Source organism: Chiloscyllium punctatum, chromosome 27 (genome assembly GCF_047496795.1).
Source record: "Chiloscyllium punctatum isolate Juve2018m chromosome 27, sChiPun1.3, whole genome shotgun sequence".
NCBI classification, from domain to species: Eukaryota; Metazoa; Chordata; class Chondrichthyes; order Orectolobiformes; family Hemiscylliidae; genus Chiloscyllium; species Chiloscyllium punctatum.
In genome coordinates this window covers 19087444-19102073 of record NC_092765.1, presented here as the reverse complement: position 1 = coordinate 19102073, position 14630 = coordinate 19087444, and the positions used below count along the sequence as shown (strand labels likewise).

The 14630-nt window shown below is 39.4% G+C and overlaps 1 long non-coding RNA gene across 2 annotated transcripts in view; it reads left to right on the top strand.

Moving 5' to 3' along the window:
• The window catches only part of LOC140453503 (uncharacterized), a 179063-nt gene that overhangs the window by 30409 nt on the left and 134024 nt on the right, over nt 1-14630 (top strand). Inside the window, exon 4 of one of the 2 annotated variants that reach the window (XR_011952409.1) lies at nt 2908-2979. The exons of the other annotated variant lie outside the window; for it this stretch is intronic. This is a non-coding gene — a long non-coding RNA (uncharacterized lncRNA). The remainder of the gene's footprint in view (nt 1-2907; nt 2980-14630) is intronic. 2 annotated transcript variants of the gene reach the window in all.

Sequence of the window (14630 nt, the reverse complement as noted above, 5' to 3'; positions counted from 1 at the left end):
GTAAGTGAATCAAATCATTTTAAATAGAATAATGAGTAATCTGTTGAGAAATAATATAATCTATACATTTCATACTGGCAATTATAAGAAGACAAAGAGTTGCATTTCTACAAAGGCTTTTGTATCCTCATGGTGACACAACATGCTTTAGAATCAATGAAATAATGTTGAAGCGTGGCCATGGTTCAATGTAGGTAGTGTGATTGCCAATGGCCCAAAAACAGCAAAGTGATGATTATCTGATCGTCTTTTCCTGGTGATGTGAGTTGACAGATAAACAAATAAATAACTATTGGCTAAGACATTGATAGGAATTCTTCTAATTGGCCTCAATTTTAATGTCTCACCCATAGCTGCTTTGGAGTGAAAGCTTAAAATTGTGTACGGAAGCCACTAGGGTTGGATTAGAATCCATAACCATCTGACTGAGAGACAATAAAACAACTTAATGAGCTATCTCCAAAATATTGTAAGTGTACTATTATTATAGTGAGGTCAACGTAGTGGCCATCACTAAGGAGAAAGTGCTGGAGAAGCTGAAAAGCTTGAAGGAGGGATATCACTCAGACTAGGTAGACTCCACCCTAGGGATCTGAAGGAGATAGCTGAGGCAGTTGTGGATGCATTTCAGGAATTACTAGAATAAGGGAGGATCCCAAAGTACTGAAAAAAAAGGTTGATATAACACACTTGCTTAGAAAGGGAGGGAGGAACAATACAGGAAAATATGGGCCGGTTAGCCTGACCTCAGTTGTTGGTAAGATTTTTGAGTCCATTATTAAGGATGAGATTGTGGAGTACTTGGTAGTCCATGGCAAAATAGGACTGAGTCAGGGGATATTATATCTGATAAATCTGTTGAAATTCTTTGAGGAGGGAATGAGCAAGTTAGACAAAGGAGAGCCTATTTAGATTTCCAAAAGGCCTTTAAAAAGATGCTGCTCAGGAGGCTGCTAAATAATATAAGAGACCATGGTGTTATAGACAAGGTACTGGCATGGATTGAGGATTGCCTGACTGGCAGAAGGCAGACAGTGTCGATAAAGGTGCCTTTTTCAGGATGGTAGCTGGTGATTAGTGGAGTTCCACAGGGGTCAGTGTTGCGACCACAACTGCTCATGTTATACATTAATGATCTGGATGAGGGAACTGAGAGTTTTGTTGCTAACTTTGCAGATGACACAAAGATAGGTGGAAGCACAGGTAATGTTGAAGAAGCAGGGAGGCCAAAGAAGAGAATGGATAAAGAAGTGGCATATGGGAAATCATGTGGGAAAGTGTAAGGTTATGCTCCAGTAGGAAGAATAGGGGTGTAGCTTATTTTGTAACCAGAGACCAGGACCCGAAGACTCAGCTTCAGAGTGAAGGAATAACACTTTAGAACAGATTTAAGGAGGAATTTCTACAGGCAGAGGGTTTGAATCTGTGGAACTCATTACACCAGAAGGAATTACCACAGTAATTGAGTGTATTTAAGACAGAGATAGATAGATTCTGACTTAGTAAGGGGATCAAGGATTATAGAGGCATGGCAGGAGAATAGGGTTGTGAAACATATCAGTCATGATCAAATGGGTTGAATGGCCTAATTCAGCTCCTATACCTTATGGTGTATGGTGTTATGACATTCAGTTCTTCTTATGTTTTTCCATTATAATACCTGTATTTGTGTTTATACTCTGACGAACATGTAAATGTATCACATTGCACTGTATCAGCCCTTAGCTCCACCAGGAAGCACTGCACTGATCCCCACCGCATCTTGTGATAGAATGTAAAATATGTAGACAGTCCAGAGGAATTGCAGTTGGGGGGTTAGTTAGCTTATTTGGCTAGATGGCTAGTTTGTGATGCAGAATGATGGCAACACCATAGGTTAAATTCCTGCACCATCTGAGGTTATCATGAAGCACTCTCCTCAGCTACTTCCCTCATCTGAGGTGTGGTGATTCTTCGTTTAAACCACTATCAGTTGTCTCCGTCTCTTGTGGGAGAGTAACCTGTTGATCCAGTAGGACTATAGCAACTTTGATTTTTATAACTGCAGTCAACAAATGTTCAAACGTAATGAACAAGAAAATCAAACTTGTCCATATATCCTGTCCCATCCGGCTCACTATCCACTTGGAGTCATGTTCTGTTCTCTAAAGACTTCATCAAAAATCCATGATATCAGGGAAAAAAATATAATCAAATGTAGCCCAAGAAATCCCAATGGCCATGACTTACTTTACGTGGCACTTAATACTTGTGCAAGGTGACCTCTAACCCAGTCAGCAACAAGTCCATCTGTCACTGTGAATGAGCATTCACTGCACAAACCAGCACCGTGTTCCAAATCTCTGCTTTTCTTGGGAATAAGCAGAACTGTCTGACATCTCACCTAGTAATTTGCTTGCATCATTTATATGCATGACCTCCCTAACCTTTCAAATTGACTTAATTTGACACTGTGCATTCAGTCTAGTCCCTTTTTATTTGATGGACCCTAATCAGATCATACCTTAGCCTGTGATTTTCTGAAATATATAGGGTTGGTTCTTTAAACCTACCTGGCTAGCTAAAGTTTTTTTTTAAAATTGAAAATCTTTCTTGTATCTCTGCAAGAGATATTTTTAACAACCTTAATATCACAAAATAATTTTAAATTAAAATACAAAAATAATGGCAGAATGTGAATTTGGCAGCATACAAATGCTGGGGTGGGGCCAGGTCAGATATAAAAAATTTAAAATCTGAAGTTCAGTTCACTCACAGCCTACTTATTCCTGGGTTTAATGGATGCAAAACTGGGGAGAGCAGCCAATGTTTTACCAGTATGTGAGTTGACAATTGAAATATTTTTATGAGGCTGGCAGCCTCTGATCTACCAGTGTCTGATTTAATATAGTATTGCATGTTTAACAGTGACCAGCTGGGTTTCCGAGATTTCAAGAAAATCAACAATTGAATAGCAAAAGGACAACATGAGAAGAAAAGGTGATTATCATGATTCAGAATTTATGCTTTTTATTGTCCATGACCAGTGTTTCTGTGTGCAGTATAAATGTTTGTTTACTGTGTGTTTGTCCCCAGTTGAAATATTTCCAGCAGCAAGCTTTTTTTGTGAGTTTGAAAACAGAAGGTAATGATTGATCTGCACATGCCTTAGAAGTTTAAAGATGTCTTACTCACTCAACTCATACACCCCATCACTCATAGCGTCATACAGCATGGAAACAGACTCTTCGGTCTCACCAGTCCCAAACTAAATTAGTCCCACTTACCTGTGTTTGGCCCATATCTTTCCAAACTTTTTCTATTCATGTTTTTATCCAAATGTCTTTTAAATATTGCAACTGCACCTGCATCCAACACTTTCTCTTGCAGTTCATTCCACACACAAACTATTCGCTTTGTAAAACTTGCACCTCTCATATTAAAAAATGCCTCCCTAGTTTCGAACATCCCCACCCTAGGTAAAAACACCCTTGCTATTCATCTTATCTATGCCTGTCATGATTTTATGAACCTTATTACAAGGGCACCTCAACCTCCTCTGCTCCAGTGAAAAAAGTCTCAGCCTACCCAGCCTATTTTTATAACTCAAACCCTCCATTCCCAGCAACATCCTGGTAATTATTTTCTGAACGCTCTCCAATTTAATAATATTGTTCCTATAGCAAGGTGATCAGAACTGGACACAGTTCTCCAGAAGAGATCTCACCAATGTCCTGTGCAAACTCAATATGACATCCCAACCTCTCCACTTAAAGGTCTGAGCAATGAAAGCAAGTGTGCTAAATGACTTCGTAACCACTCCATCTACCTGTGGTGCAAATTTCAAAGAATTATGTATCTGAACCCATAGGTCTCTCTCTTTTATGACACCACCCAGGGCTCTACCATTAATTGTATAGTTCTATCCTTGTTCGTTTTACCAAAATTCAGTACATTGCATTTATCCAAATCAAACTCCATCTACCACTCCTCAGCCCATTGACCCAGTTGATCAAGATCCCTTTGTAATATTAGGTAACCTTCTTCGCTGTCCACTGTACCAACAATTTTCACACAAAGATTAGTTACTGAAGAAAAATAACAGTTACAACTTGAAACTTAGGACTTCTGGCCCAGAGATTGGGACACTACCATTATGCAAGAAGAAGAACTCACATGAACATTTCCTCATCAACTTTTCCAGAGATATTATTACATATACATACTGCTGGAGTAGATGGGGCTTGAACACAGACTGACTACCACTGGACCACAAGAGCCCCCCAATGCCAATTAAAAAAAAATACATCTGGAAATGTTATCACACACAGCTGAACACCTTTATTCCCTTCACCAAATCACCTATGGTGTTTTTCATCCATTATCCACCACCAATAAATCACCTCTGCTTCCAATTAATCAAATCACACACAATGCCCAGCAGGAGCAATGCAAAGAGACCTCATGATGTTTTAAGCAATTTGTTTAGGAATGTTATGACACAACTCTGGATCAGGTAAGATTTGAACCTAGGCCTTCTAGCTCAGGGGTAGAAACACCACCATGATACAAGAGCCCCAGTGAAAAAAGCAAAGTCCAATGAACATGACTTGCTCTCAATCAATTCTGCGCTGTTCTGATTGATGATAATGGCGCTTGTGATGGCATGGTAATGTCCCTTCCTTTAGGCCAGGAGGCCTGGGTTCAAATCCCACCTACTTCAGAGGTGTGTAACAATATTCTGGTTCTTGATTAAAGGACCTGTACTTCTATCCCTGAAGCAGAGGTAAGTTCACTTGATTGATTCTTGGGATGAAGGATTTACCTTATGAGGAAAGATTTGGCCTGTATCCATTGGAAGTTTAGAGAAATGAGAAATTTTGTCTAATTGACAGACATGAGATGCTGTGGGGAATTGAGAAGATAGATCTGAGAGCCTGTTTCCCCTTGTGGGGTGACTAGTACTAGGAGACACAGTGTAAATAAAAGAGGTATTTCATTTAAGATGGGAAAGAAGAGATGTTTTTTTCTCTTAGCATGCCGTTAGTGTGTGGAATTTCCTTTGTTAATAAACAGTGGAAGCTGGGGAATTTGAATATTTTGAAGGCTCAGTTAGACAAATCCTAATTGACAGGGGAGTCCAAGACCAAAAGGGGTAGACAGGAAAGTGCAGTTGAGACCAGAGTCATGAACTTGTCAGATAATAGAGCAGGTGTGAGGGGCTGACGGGTCTACTTCTTCTTGTTTGTATGTTTGTACATGGTCCTGCAGATGGCTTCAGAGGCCTCCTTACTGGATTGAAAGACAATCAAGCTGAGGTGGTATGTGGGGAAATCCCCAGGGAAAACTCTACCCCTGTTCATTCTTAGTTGACTGCATGGAATCTGAATTATGTCTGTCTACCCAATTATCCCTCACTTCACCTTCAGATTATGTGAGGTCTTGACACCCTGTGTTAAATAGATAACTGGTGGAAGTAGGTAATTGAATTATAGCTGCCCTGCTATCAGAGGGCAATATTTGTACAAAAGCATCATTTATGTGATGGTGCCCTTTTGGATCAATGGCTGTCATCTCTAATTTTCTAACAACATGATTCTAAGACTGGAAAAGAAAAAAAGAATCTTTCCTCGCTTCAGAAAGTTGTTAACAAATTAGAGACATGGGAATTCCTTTCCTTTCTTATTTGAAGTGTTTTACTTCTGAATAATCTTTGCTTCAGGTATGAACACATCTGGAATTCTCCCCTCTGCCATATTCATTTTCTCCTTCTGATTGATAAAGAGTTTGTACTATCAATCCTGCAAAGATATAGATTATAATTATGGCACCATCTCTGCAAAGACATATACTTGCATTTATGTCACACTATTATTATTTGCATTACTTGTCTTAATCACCCACTCATTCACCATTACTGCCCTGTTAATGCAATAAGCTATAGCTTCAAGACACTCTGTAATAACGAGGCAAGGCTTTTTTTGATGGCAAATCTGTAACCTCTACCATCTAGAAGACCAGCTTCAGTAGGTGCAAGAGGCATCATCATTTCTCTGTTGCTTCCATCCCAACTTGGACTATACCTCTATCCCTTCATTACTACTGGATTAAGACTTTGAAACCTTGTATTTACAAGCCCTGAGGGAGTATTTTACCACACAGAGTGTGGTGGTTTATGAATAAGGCCTTCACAGGAGTAACTCAATCATTGGCAATAAATCTTTGTTTTGGTAGTGATGCTTATATCTGGAAAATGAAATCTTTAAACTGTTCAGATACTCAGTGCTTCACAGCTTTGCTCATTTGATAAGCAAGAATTGCTGTCAATTTGAACATTGCCAGGTTCCAAACTCTAACAATGAGATAAATAATCTGTGTTTCCTTTGACGTTGTTGATAAATGGATAAAGATTGACTAGCACAGGTGTGGACCCAATTCTAAATGATGTATTTTACATCTGCTTTAACTGGCAGATGGAGGCCTCAGTTCCACGTCTCATCTGAAATTCAGCACTACCGACTGTGCAGCATTCCCTAAATATTGTGCTGAAAAGTCAGCCTAGGTTATAAGCTTAATATCTTTGAGTGTGGTTTGAAGCCATATCCTTCTGGAATGGAAGTGAGAGCGATACTACTGAGACAAGGTGACTCTGAAAATAGTTTCAAAGTTGAATTCATTAACATCTGAATCCTGTGCACTTATAATCAGGCCAAAAGCTGCAACCTCTAGCTGTGAAGTAGCATCAGGAGGAACTATGATGAAGGAGCTGTTGCCAGGCAAGGGTAGTCTCAAGTCTCATGACAGTAATGTTTTTGATAGCTTACTAAAGCAGCTTATTTTAATAGAGCATCCATTAACCACTGTATGTTTGATATGCGACTTTGCCTCTTCTGTCAGCACCATTTGAAGAGTTTCAACTTTTATGGGGTATCATTGTTCTTGGTACTCCTTCTGGATTATCAGATAAGTGTACATGCGTCTCTTTTCAGTGGTACTCAAGTATCTTATATTGTATACTTACATTCAGAGCGGGGTTGACATATACATTTGGGCATGTTTAATTTTGTTATGAATAATGATCACTTGTTTTATTTGCATTGTTAATCAAAATTTGGTACTTGCCACCATGATGACTTTTCAATAAAACAATTATCTATCAATCATATCAAATACAAGGTGCAATTAATGCTCATGACACTTTTATTTTACTGGTTATATAAATAAGAGTAACATAGGTTGTAGGTTTTGCACCAACTTAAGGCCTCAGAAAATTGTTTGAAAGTATTTTATGCTATTTTCTGTGAAAGTACTGTTTTATTCATTCATGAGCTCTGAGTGTTGCACACAAGGCCAACATTTATAATGGATTCCTAATGGTTCTGCGTCATCTGAAGGTGGTGCTGAGCCTCCTCTGTGAACCATTGCAGTCAGTGGTGATGGAGGTTACTTTGTTACAGTGGTTTTGTACAACTGAATTGCTTGTCAGACTATCTCAGAGGGCAGTTTAAAGTTAACCACATTGCAGTGGTTTTGATAGATTGGGAAATTTAATAAGGTGTTCTTGGCTACATTCGTGAGTTAACATTATAAAAGAATAACACTATTACCTTACTAACTTCATCTCTGCAGAATTCTGTGAAGTATTTAGGTCACTGATCAGTTTGAACCTAACAATTGGGGAATTTGACCTTAATTAACTCACTGAAAAGGTTATATGGTTTTCAGACTATATCCTCTATGAGGTTCTCAGCACTTTATTTAAAAGCAATGTTTGCTAAAACAGTTGATTGGATATACACATTTTGTAATGTCCTGAATTAATTAATGGATCATTTCAATACACTGACGAACTGTTATTGAGGGCAAGGTTTTAAGCAGAGACTATTACTGTACTAAGCAAAATATTTTGAACTTGCAGAATCCTTTCAAGCATACAATGTCAAATAATATTAATACTTACCATGGTTGCACTTAGCCATGAGAAACATGGGTTGGATTTCACAGCCTCAGATTATGCAGGTTGCCTCCTTCCCTCCCCACTTAACAAACTCACCCACAACAGCTTGAATACAAAAGAGAGCGTAATGATGTTGGATTGGCAATGCAATGCCATCACATCAGTCTCTGAAATGAACAAAGTGAGTGGGTGCAGAAATTGGCAGCCCTTCCACCATTTTCAAATGACCAATTTAAGAAGCCTAATCCAATCGCTTAAAAGGTATCAGTTGCATTTCTCGGAAGCTGGACATGAAAAGCGCTTGGGAGTGTTTTATGTCAGTTACGATGGACAGGCACAAGGTCAGAAGAAAAGGCCTGTCACAGGGACTACAGCTGACTGTAGCTGCAGGTTCAGCCGGTGAAGGTGGCAGTACATGCATGTTTTCTAAAAACTAATATTCTAGCTCTTTTGAGCCTTCAAGAGCGATTCGGAGAGCATGGGGCCTTTCACCTTGTAGCAGTGATTAACTTCATACTTGTAGCATAACCCCTTTACCTCAACATGCTCTGTCCTACTCTCTGGACTAGGTGCAGAGCCCGCTCCCTTGGCTCCTCTCATTGATTTCCTTCCTGCTAGCTGGTTATTATTTGGCCATTGAATGACACCTGATTGCTGCACCAGGAGTGAGAAAGGCACTCACTTTTTGGTCAACCTCCCTCATCCACTGAGAATCATAAAATCCGGCATATGGGAATAGAAAGAGGACATTTATCTGCTAAAACAACTGTTAGTCTAGCTGTTCAGTTCCCAGCTGATCTAAGCTTATATCCATCTATCAACTTTAGCTCCATACCCTGTGATGCCCTTAACTAAAACAAAACTCATTAATCTCAGTCTTGAATGTTTCAATTGACTTCCAGCATCCACAGCCTTAAGAGGGAGGGAGTTTAGGTTTCTACTACTGCTTATGACAAAAAGTGCCTTCTAATTTCACTCCTAATTTTAGAATTGAAACCTTTCTTCAGGTCTCCCCACAACCTATGTACTCTATCAAGGCAAGGAAGTAGCATAGTAGTAAAGCCATCACACTAGTAAATCAGAGTCCCAGGCTTATGTTCATAATCCTGCCATGGCAGATGGTGAAATTTCAATTTAATAACAATCCGAAATTAAAGCTAGTCTAACAGCAACCACTGTTGATTGTCAGAAAAAAAGACATTTAGTTTGCTCATACCCTGTAGGAAGGATAACCGTCATCCTTGTGGCCTGAGGCTGGCCTAAATATGCTTCCAGACCCACAGAAATGTGGTTGTCTTAACTGACCCTGAAATGGCTTAGAGGAGCAATCAGGGATGAGCAAAAAATACCAATCCTGCCAATGATACCTAAATCTCCTCCTCATTCTCAGCACATCAATCAGATTGCCCTTCAATCGTCTATACCCGGGAGAATATGAGCTACGTTTGTGCAGCTTTTCCTCATAAATTAAGCCTTCAAACCCTGGCATCATTCGGGTGAAACACCACAGTACCTTTTCCAAGAGCAGTTTATTTTATTGAGAATTTCTCTACAGTATGAATCTTGGAAGACACCAGTTTAGTGCTGACCACCACCTGCACACTTTGAAAGTCATTAACTAATTTGGACTCCTGTATTCTTATGTCTGCTGCAGTCACTTTTTACAAACTGTTGGGATCCTTTTGTTTAGCATCGTGGTGAAATAGAGACCGCATGAAGCTCTGTGGTCTACCATTGCCTGTACCAGCTTTCTGAAAGAGCTAGACATTTACTTCCACTTTCCTCCTATCTCTACAAATATTTCTATGCAACTATAAATTCAGTTTCTTTATAAGTTATTGACTCTGTTTCCAGCACCCTTTCAGGCAGCAAATGCCAGATCATAACAATTTTGTTGTGTTAAAAAGATCTTCTCATTGCCCCTCTGGTTCTTGTGCTAATTACATTAAATCTGTAACTTCTAGTTACTGAGTCTGTGTCACTGGAAACAATCTCTACCTCTGTGTCAAATGACTCTGTTAAACTTTCCTATAAATGCTTTGCTCTAAGGTGAACAATTTCTGCTTCCCCATAAAACTGAAGTCCTATATCCTTAATATCATTGCAGGTAGCACTCAACCACTGGGTCAGTAGGTTGTAAGTTCAAGACCCACCATGGCCTTCGTGTATACATTGCAGTCTGTGGCTTCAGTTCCGTACTGATGGAGTGCTGCAGAAACTGTCTTTTGTATAAGATATTTATAAAGCGATTTGATTTTCCAGTGATCTGACCCAGCAACGGCAGTCCTTCACCGTGTTTATCTATCTAACACAGATTGCACTTTAAAACACATTATCAAAAATAATTGAACAATTTCATCATTAGAAATGCTGTATCCATTAGTGAAATCATTTTACTTGAAACCATTACAACTTTTTTTTTCCCAGAAATAATTTATTTTGGACAAACTTCCTTGGGTTTCGGCCTTTTCTTACTTAGTCTGGCACCATTCCTTATTTTGTACCAGCAATGGATGCAGTCAAAGACTGTTATTCATGTGTAATTATGCATTTTGGTTTGTCATGATCTACAACTTGATGTAATTCACTTGATTAATTATACCTTCAATTAAACATATAGTTGGACAACACTTCCTATTTGTAGAAATTTTATAATTGATCCATAGGCAAGTGGATGAATTCTATCCTGCATCAGTGATAACCTTTCAAAAGTATTTCATTAGCCAGAAAGTATTTTTGAATGGCTTGAGGTTTAGAAAGGTGTGATATAAACCACAATTATTTCTTTGGCATCATGGAGCAAATTTATCATAAAACAAAATATGTTTCTGGCTCACATTTAAATACAATTACTACTACAAAATATAAATACTTTGGTCAAAATAATTGCCTTTGTCACTTCATTCTGTTCATTGAATAGCTGCAGAGTCATAGATGCACTTGGTGAAGTAGGCTAGAGTTGGCAACTTTAGTTGGACACAATCCTGGAGGTTTTGTCACATGACATCCCACTTCCAACTGCCAAAACCCACAATTCAGTTATTGGTTATTCATCACAGTGCTCTCCCTTCCTACAGCCAACTGAAGAGTGAATAATCCTTTATTACCTGATTGTGTGATTCTTATCATGACTAAACAGCCCATTGTCCACCTTCAATGGTTTTTATAATTAAAAGTAAAAGCTTTAGAAATGAAAAGAATAAGACTTTTTTCTCCAGGATTCCAAGCCTGAAAACTGCTGGATGATTCCAGAGGTTTGGTGTATCTTCAACTCTACATTCAGACCATAGAACCTATCTCGTTGCACAAAACTCGCACACTGCTCTGGGGCTCTGGGTTGATCTAGGGCTTAAGCCAAACCTTTGCACAGGTCTCTGCTACCACCCTTTACTGCCAAACCTCCACTAAGGGAGTAAGTGCTCTCCTCCTTTTACAAGTTCACATTAATGTCAGTACACTGGAATTTTTTTACAATTTACTTACAGCTGTGTGAGCTTGAGGGGCTTCCATTAATGGTTATAGCTGATGTTCAATCATTTGCTAATGAGAAACCTTAAATAAATTGGGTGAAAATTAACAACAATTAAATGCTTTGAAACAATGATCTATATAACTTCAGGATCAAATCTGCTTGCATATGGAATATTTTCAAACAGGATTGTATCTAGCATGTCTGGAAAGGCGCACGAAACAAAATAAGGTCGGTATTTTCATACTGTGAGGACAAGCTTTAGGCCAAAATTACTGGAAACTCTGTCCTAGCTGGGAAGATCAAAAGCAATTGTTCTTCCTCCTGCCACATACTCCATTTCCTAGTCACTGATTCTACCCATCTCCCAGGCTAATGCCTGAAGCTGAGCCCAACTATTTACAATCTTAACCTCCTATTTGTCCCTGATCTGAACTTTTGGCTTGATGTACTCTCTATCACCAAGATTGACAACTTTCCCAGTTGTAACATCGCGTGTCTCTGTCTTGCCTCTGCATCTCTGCTGCTCAAACTCTCTCTGTGCGCTAGTTACCACCTTGTATCCTAACTAATACTTATCTCATCTGAACTCACTGACTTGCATTGGCTCCCAGGCTGGCAATGCCCCGAATTAAACATTGTCACCCTTCAATTCACTCCATGGTCTCATTGCCCCATTTCTTTGTCACCTCCTCCAGCCCTATTACAGATGTGCCCTTTAAGCTATGTAGTCCATTGACTACACAATGACCAGAAAGTTCCACAAAGGCTACGCGCAAATTGACATCTTTTAAGTTAAGAGCAATGCAAAAACTGTTAAAGCGGCTGCACACTTTAAGAAATTGCCTGCGTATTCCAAAGTGAATGTTAATCACAATCATTCCCATTTCTAGCCTCTTAATTTTTGATTTTTCCTTACTCCACCATTGGCAACCATAACTTAAGCTGCCTCAACTTGAAACTTTCTAACTCCTTTCTTTAATCTCTTTATCTTTCTCCTCTCTTTCCTCTAATGCATGCTACTTCTCAGTGATATCATCTAAAAACAGTGTTAGTTTTCACATATATGTTTAGTGGCAAACAACTCTACCTCACCACTACCGCCCTTGAATCCTCCACTATTGCTAAATTATCAAACTGCCTAGTTGACTTCCACTACTGTGTACACTGAAATGTCCTCCAATCAAATACTGAGGAGACAGAAATAGTTTTCAGTCTCTGCTCCAATACTATTCCCTAACTACCAAATCAATTCCTCTTGTTTTCCACAACAGAGATCAAGCTGGTCTGTCAACCAACTCGGTGGCACATGTACCCTGAGCTGAGCTTTTGACCTCATATTCATGCCAATGAGAACACTGCCTGTTTCCACCCCCATCAGCTGATCTGACCCAAATCTCAGCTTACCCGGTACTAAAAACAGTCCCGCCTCAGGCGACTGACTGTGTGGAGTTTGCACGTTCTCCCCGTGTCTGCGTGGGTTTCCTCCGGGTGCTCCGGTTTCCTCCCACAGTCCAAAGATGTGCAGGTCAGGTGAATTGGCCATGCTAAATTGCCCGTAGTGTTAGGTAAGGGGTAGATGTAGATGTGGATGTAGATGTAGGGGTATGGGTGGGTTGCGCTTCGGCGGGGCGGTGTGGACTTGTTGGGCCGGAGGGCCTGTTTCCACACTGTAAGTAATCTAATCTAATCTAAAACACTGTTTTACAACTTTGTTACCTCTAGACTTAACTATTCCAGCACATCTTGCCAGGTCTTCCAGATTCTATTAACATTTGGCCATCCAAAACCCTGCTGCCAGTACCTTAACTTGTACCATGACCCATTGTCCCATTCTCACTGAGGTACATTGGCTTCCAGTCAACCCAATGTTTTGATTTTAAAAGTTTGAACCTTGTTTTCAAATCCTTCTTGTCCCTCCCTGCCTCTGTAATTTCCTCCAGCCTACACATTCTTTTGAAGAGATCTGTGCTCCACTATTTCTGGCCTCCTGTGCAAATTGAATTAGTGGTTGAACATGAAAAGTTTGCAGGGTTGGGGACAAAGCAGGGAAATTGGACTATTGTATAGCTCTTCCAAAGAGTTAGTTCAGGCCCAGTGGGCTGACTAGTCTTCTTTTGTATCTTCCAATTATTCTACAAAATGATCTGCTGTTTTTCTGTCTGATCCTCCTTATTGTTTAGCATTTATTCTCCTCTACCTCTTTAAGGAATCAAACTCTTCATGGGGTACAGGGGCAGACTCTCTCATGCATACTTTAACCAAATAGTCATTCTTTGTGCAGGGGAAGAGATGTTCACATTGGTAAGTTTTACTTCCAATAAGGCATCATAGAATGCACAGAACTGAGCATGAGCAATGGCAGTGTGGGTTTGCTGAATAGTGGTTCCACAATGTTGACCAGGTTATTCCTATTGCTGTGACATATAAACCTGGCTGAAATCAGCTAATTGAACCCACCGAAGAAGTAATAAAGTCTCTACAATTTTGAGAGGCCAAACCAATGTCCTACTGGTCTGCAGACCCAGCACTTCACCATGTACTCATTAATTCATTGAGGAGAAGTTTGAAACAAGGTGTGAGTTCTGGTGATTTTTATATCTGTAATGTTGCAGCAGCTAACTGTTATATAAGGCAGAGTTAACTAAAATCATGAGATGAACTCCACTCATCAAGGCATAAAGGATTATTCGTGGAGAGGAGCGAACCAGTACAGTAGTTTCTTTGTACCATAATGTTTATCATGGTAATGTGTAGTTACTCTTAAACTGAGCCTGCTCCTTGCAAGAGACAGTAATCTATTTCAGATATGATATTCCTAGCTTTGAAGTATTATGTATTAAACCTCAAGAATGAGCTTTTCTTCCATTGAAGAATTTGTATGGATGTCCTTCCTGATTTTATATCAGTAACTTAGACTAATACCAATAACAAGGTTTGGTCATGCCTAATTTACTTGAGGCTTCTTAGATGGTGCCAGGGAACACAGCAGCATACCATTATACCATTTCTAGTATTTGCAGCTTTTCTTTCAACCTTATGTAAAATTACAGCTTATGTAAATTAAAATCTTGGATATTTTTCAATTTTGTGAAATGTGATTTGAGGAAACTCCATGTCAGGACCATCTATTATGAAAACCAGCTGTGTTTCCAATAGGAAACTGTGCAATAACACACAGGGGCTATGTCCTATATTTAATTTAAAGAAAGAAAGGCCTAAATT